Below are 7,027 nucleotides of genomic sequence, written 5' to 3'. Positions count from 1 at the left end.
TACACTTTTGACATTTTAAACCAAAAATGCTTGAGGAGGTATGGCAAATAAAAGCCATGGGAGTGAAATTACAATTTGCTATTGTGGTAGTTCGATGGTTTGTCCAGCATGTGGTGGTAGTGTGAATGGTTTGGGGTCAACATGGTGGTGGTAGGTGATGGTTTTGGGTCAGCACGGTGTGGTAGTTGATGGTTTGTAGACGTCTAGTAGTTGGTATTGGTAGTGTTGGTTGGTCAGTATGTGGTGTAGGTGTGATGTTGGTCAGCATGGTTGGTGGTATTGATTTGGGTCAGCATGGTGGTGTAGTGTGATGGTTTGGGGTCAGCAGGTGTGTAGAGTATGGTTTGGGTCGAGGTGGTGTAGTGTGATGTTTTGGTCAGCATGGTGTGTAGTGTAGTTGTCAGTAGTGTTATGTTGTTTGGTCGCATGGTGGTGGTAGTGTGATGGTTTGGGGTCAGCATGGTGGTGTAGTGTGATGGTTTGTCAGCATGGTGGTGGTAGGTGATGGTTTTGGGTCAGCATGGTCGTTAGTGTGATGGTTTGAATGTGGCAGCATGGTGTAGTGTATGGTTGGTCAGCATGATGGTTGGTCGAGGTTGGTCAGTGTTGGTGTGTAGCATTGTGTTGATGTTTGGGGTCAGCATGGTGGTGGTAGTGTGATTTGGGTCAGCATAGTGGTATTATGGTTGGTCAGCATGTGTTTAGTGTGATGGTTTTGGGGTCCAGCATGGTGGTTAGGTGGATGGTTTGGGGTCCAGCATGTGGTGTAGTGTGATGGTTTGGGGTCCAGCATGGTGGTGTAGTGTATGTATTGGGGTCCAGCATGGTGGTGGTAGTGTGATTTTTGGTCAGCAGTTGGTGTGTAGTGGTGATGGTTTGGGGTCCAGTGTGGTGTGGTAGTGTGATGTTTGGGTCAGCATGGTGGTGGTGTGTGATGGTTGGGTCAGCATGGTGGTGGTAGTGTGATGGTTTGGGTCACGTGGTGTGGTAGTGTGATTTTGGGGTCAGCTGGTGGTGGTAGATGGTTTGGGTCCAGCATGGTGGTGAGAGTGTGATTTGGTCAGCATGGTGGTGGTAGTGTGATGGTTTGATGTCCAGCATGGTGTAGTGTGATGTTTGGATGTCAGCATGGTGTGTAGTGTGATGGTTGTCAGCGATGGTGGTAGTGATGGTTGGGTCAGCATGTGTGTGGTAGTGTGATGGTTGGGGTCAGCGTGTGGTGGTAGTTTGATGGTTTGGTCCCAGTGGTGTGGTGTAGTGTGATGTTGTGGTCAGCATGTGGTGTAGCTGTGATGGTTTGGGTCAGCATGGTTGGTGGAGTGTATGGTTTGGGGTCAGCGTGTGGTGAGTGATGTTTGGGTCAGGTGGTGTGTAGTGGATGTTGGTCAGCGTGTTGTAGGTGTTGTGGTTCAGCACGTGTGTGAGGTATGTGGATGTTTGGGTCACATGGTTGAGTGGTTGTTGTTCGCATGTTGGTGGTCATGTTACTGGTAGCTGTAGTGTGATGTTGGTGTTCATATGGCTGGTCCACGGTGTGTAGTGTGGTTTATAGAGGTGTGATTGCATTTGGGTAATGCGTGAGTTATGTTTGGTCGATGTGTTAGTGTGTGGTCAGCATGGTGATGGGTCCATTGGTAGTGTGGTTAGGGTGCAGCAGTGTGGTAGAGGATGCGTTTGGGGATGCCCTTTGCGCCTCAGGACCTGACGACTTGCCTAATAGAAGAACCATGAATTCTGCTTTCTGGACTGGACTAAACTCCTCCACATGATGTGAGAGGACTACAGCAATTAGGCCTAGCTAGGCTGTTCCTAGCCGCATGTAGAATAATAACCTTGTTCTTAACTGACTTGCCTAGTTAATTTAGTTAAAAAAACAAAACAAAAAACACTACAGAAGAATTGGTTGTGTCATTGCAGTTAAAGGTTGGCACAACCAGTTATTGAGTGTAAAGGGCAATTACTTTTACACACAGGGATTAGATGTTGCATAACTTTGTTTATGTGAAATTAATTAAATAAGTTTCGCATTTCTGTTATTTGTTCACTCAGGTTCCATTTACCTAATCAGTTTTTGTAGATCTGATAACATTCAGTATCAACAATATCAAAAATAGTAAAATTCAACAGGGCCCTAAATACTTTTTTTCACAGCTCTTAATTATGTTATTAATATAGTAGTAAAAAGCCTGGTGGATAGTAATTATAATATAGTATTAAAATAGCCTGGGTGAGTAGTATTAATATAGTATTAAAATAGCCTGGCAGAGAGGAATTAATAAGTTAATTAATAATATTAAAAATAGCCTGGCTGAGTAGGTATTATATAGTATTAAAAAGCCTGGGTGAGTACTATTAATATAGTATTAAAATAGCCTGGCTGAGTAGTATTGATATAGTATTAAAAAACCTGGGCTGAGTAGGTATTATAATAGTATTAAAATAACCTGGCTAGTAAGTATTAATATAGTATTAAAATAGCCCGGCTGAGTAGGTATTAATTATAGTATATTAAAATAGCTGGCTGAGTAAGTATTAATATAGTATTAAAAATAGCCTGGGCTGAGTAATTAATTAATATAGTATTAAAATAGCTGGGCTGAGTAGGTATTAATATAGTATTAAAATACCTGGTTGAGTAGATTAATATAGTATTAAATACCTGGGCTGAGTAGTATAATATATATTAAATAGCCTGCTAGTAGTTAAAGATAAAAGCGGGCTGCTAGTAGGTATAATATAGTATTAAAATACCTGGCTGAGTAGGTATTAATATATATTAAAATAGCCTGGTGAGTAGTATTAGTATAGTATTAAAAAATACCTCGTGAGTAGGTATTAATAAGTATTATATAAGCCTGGGCCTGAGTAGGTAAATGCATATAGTATTAAAATACCTGGCTGAGTAATATTGAATATATATTAAATAGCCTGGCTGAGTAGTTTAATATATATTAAAAAATACCTGGGCGAGTAGGTATTAATATAGTATTAAAATAGCCTGGGCTGAGTAGGTATTAATATAGTAATTAAAATTAGCCTGGGCGAGTAGTATTAATATAGTATTTAAAATAGCCTGGCTGAGTAGGTATTAAATATAATATTAAAATAGCCTGGGTAGTAGGTATTAAATATAGTATTAAATTATAGCCTGGGGGCTGAGTAGTATTAATATAGTATTAAAATAGCCTGGGGCTGAGTAGGTATTAATATAGTATTAAAATAGCCTGGGCTGAGTAGGTTAAATAGTATTAAATAACCTGGGCTTGAAGTAGGTATTAAATATAGTATTAAAATAGCCTGGCTGAGTAGGTATTAATATAGTATAAAAATAGCTGCTGAGAGTATTATATAGTATTTAAAATAAGCGCTGGGCCTATAGTTTTAAGTATAGTATTAAAATAGCCTGGTAGTAGTATAATATATATTAATAAGCCTGGCTAGAGTATAATATGTATTAAAATAGACCTGAGCTGAGTAGTATAAATATAGTATTAGAATAGCTGGGCTGATAGTCTATTAATATAGTATTAAAATAGCCTGGGCAGTAAGCCACATATGATGTGATTAGGCAGCCAATGGGATGGGGGAGTAAAAGGCCAGCAACACTCTGTATTTTTCAGAGACCTGTGAAATGACACCACATCTACATTCTACAGACCCTACTGAGTATTCCCCTACAATCCTTTTACTGCTGCACCCAGAATAGTTCTTGCTCTAAGYCAACATGTATTACATATACAGTGATTCGTATTGGGGGCATTTTATTCTGACCTTAGAACATGTTTTAAAACCCACATTTAATGCAAATGTCACTTAAATATGAAATCATTATTCATATTTAGACATTTTTTTCCTTCTTCATATAACATGAATAGTTATTGATACTTTTCTACTGTWACATAGGCGACTTTTATTTTGAACATTTTAGAAATTCCGTGACCCGCAAGTACTTTTTTTTWAAAGTGTTGCTGATGAGACGCTGATCATGGGATGGACTCGCAAATCAAAATGCCCCACATTGCCGCTGCAACGCGAGTGGAAGTAGGGAGATGTGCGTTTTACGTTTCCTAATAGTGTTGAATAAAACACGTGGACGTGAACTCATAAAAACAGCAGCTGGTTTGCTTTATTCTTTGACAGTCTCTCTCTGATCATGTTTTTAAAAAGTTATCAAATCACTTTGGCTGGTATCAAACGTTGCTGTGGCTGGGGTCGTGGAAGCTCAGTCGGCACGGTGATTTGAGCTATCCTTCTGGCCAGCGCAGTATGCACACTCGATTTAGCCACAGATCTCTCGGTCCACCGGGTAGGCAGAGTTTGTCTTTTATGACAAATTAAATGGTTCAAAATGGGAACACTTTGCCTACCCAGTGCCCAGGGCTTTCTGGATCAAGTTCACCTACCTTTGCCAACAGGGCTTCTGAATCAAGTGCAACTACCTTCAACAGGGTTTGAATCAAGTGCACTACCGCAACAGGGTTTCTGATCAAGTTCACCTACTGCCAACAGAGGCTTCTGAATCAAGTGCATCTATCGCCAACAGTAGAACACGGGGAAAAAATTAGCACAAGCCTTTATGCCTTTATCATTGGCTTTTCTACCAGAAATGTTTGGGTTTCGACTAGGAAGCCTTGATCCACGGTTGGTGACCACTGGTTTATTGTGTTCCACTCTGACGATAATGACATATAATGTCACTGAAATGGCTTGGAAACTAATCGCAGTAGAGATATCAGAGCTGCATCAAGGCATGTGGAGGGTAACAGGATGATTTACACTGTAATGTGCTTCTCACTTATTCTGACATCTTTCTCCTCTCCCTCATCTCTCTCCTCTCCTCCTCTCTCCTCTCTCCTCCATTCCTCTCCTCTCCTCCTCCCTACATCTCCTCCATCTCCTCTCCTTCTCCTCCCTCATCTCCTTCTCCTCTCCTCTCTCCTACTCTCTCCTCCTCTCTGTCTCCTCCTCTACATCTCCTCTCCTCCTCCCTCCTTCTCCTCCCTACTCTCCTCTCCTCCTTCTCCTCTCCTTCTCCCCCTACATTCCTCTCCTCATCTCTCTCCTTCTCCCCTACATCTTCTCTCCTCTCTCTCCTTCTTCCTCCCTACATCTTCTCCTCTCTCCTCCCTCCTCTCTTCTCTCCTCATCGTTCTCCTCTCCTCTCCTCCCTCATCTCCTTCTCCTCTCCTCCTCCTCCCTGTCCTCCTCCTCCTCTCCATTCCTGTCCTCCTCCTGTCTCCTCCTCCTCTCCATCTCCTGTCCTCTCCTCTCCTCCTCCTCCTCTCCATTCTCCTTCCCCCTCCTCTCCTCCTCCTCCTCTCCATTCTCCTGTCCTCCTCCCTCCTCCTCCTCCTCTCCATCTCCTTCCTCCTCCTCTCCTCTACAGTTACCTGGCTGACCAGTGCTGGAATGGAGGCTCATCTACCTGATCATGCTCCGGAGGATCAAGCGCAAAGCCCCTCTCCCTCCATGCAATGGAAACAGCAAAGTCACCAACAGTGGTGTCTCCCGCCCACTCCCTGACGACCTCGAGCGGCGTGTCCTCGGACCCTCCCAGTAGCCCGCCGAAGACAGAACGGCGATGGCAAACGATGCGAAAATGAAGTCCTATCTCCCGGTCGTTGTTAAATCGTGATAGTACAGACGTAAGAACGTTAGCTTGAATACCTGATTGATTATTGTTGAGCCATGCTTGTCATTTTGATGGAACATTTTGAAAAATCTTGGCTCTCTCTAATTCTCTCCTTCTCTCTTTCTTTCTCTCTCTCGGAGGACCTTGAGCCCTAGGACATACTTCAGGCTTGGACCAGGCATGATGGACTTCCGTTGCTGGTCCCGCAGGGCCAGCCTGGCGTTGCGTGCATGATTCCAGTGTTCGCCAACTTTCTGCTCTCGTTATGGACCCTTACATCTCCCAGAAGCGCTGCTGTATTCCAGACTTGCTGTAGATGATCGGCTATGAGTCACAAAGCCAAACTGACATTCTCAGTATCGCTGAAGTGTATGAGATTCACCAGGCTTGTCACTTATAAACATTTTGTACAACAGTCTTGCATGTTTTCTCGCTTCATCAATCTCGACAGCGGCGCACGAGCCAGAAGAGGACTGGCCCACCCCTCATAGCCTGGTTCGCTTTCTTAGTTCTTCCTAGGTTTGCCTTCTAGGGAGTTTTCCTAGCCACCGTGCTTCTACACTGCATTAGCTTGCTGTGTTAGGGCGTTTTGGGTGGGTTTCTGATAAGCAGCACTTCGAGATATTAGCTGAGGTAACGAAGGGTGAGAAAATAAAATAAACTGATGAGTTTAGGTCCATTATCTGTTCCTGCCCTCTCCTTTTTTCGATTATATTGGCCGTAGATCTAACATTACTTAACACCCAGTTGTGCGCGACCTGTCTACACGCGGTGAGGCTGGGTGGCAGGGCAACAGAAGCCAGGGGTTCGCTTTTGATGATATTTCTAGACGATTGGGAGATCCGCTTGTCACATACAAGCTTTGGCAAACAATGTAAAAAAACACATGCGCGGTAACCAGCCGATTTCACCACTTGAGGGTGACTGATCATAAACAGCAGACATAGACACAAAATACACTTGTTCTTTTGCTTTCCATGAGTGATAGCACGTGCTGCAGATCAAGTGCAGTAGATGAGCATTGATACAGCCTAGCTCAGTACTTTTTGGTGAGTCTGGGCAGCCAGCTGAAAATAAGGAGTGCTAGGGAGTGTAAGTGCGATCTAGAGCCTCTGGCTGTGAGTTGACACTAGGTGTGTCTTAGGTCACTCAGACGAGTGCGATACTTGCGTGAGGTGCTGCCAGTAGTAGTTATATGAAGTAGTAACCTCGTCCATAAGAACGCCAGATTCAAATGAGTTACAGTACTTCAGCAGCAGTCTATATCTACATAGCTATAATGATGTGGATGATCACCTTGCCAAACGTCATACTTTAAGAAGTTCATCTTGAGTCTAAGACAAGCTAGCATACTCTCAACAGTCCATGGAATCTACCAGTCGACACCAATCTACG

This window comes from Salvelinus sp. IW2-2015, unplaced genomic scaffold (assembly GCF_002910315.2).
Source record: "Salvelinus sp. IW2-2015 unplaced genomic scaffold, ASM291031v2 Un_scaffold2140, whole genome shotgun sequence".
Lineage (NCBI taxonomy): Eukaryota > Metazoa > Chordata > Actinopteri > Salmoniformes > Salmonidae > Salvelinus > Salvelinus sp. IW2-2015.
This window is presented reverse-complemented; position numbering follows the sequence as displayed.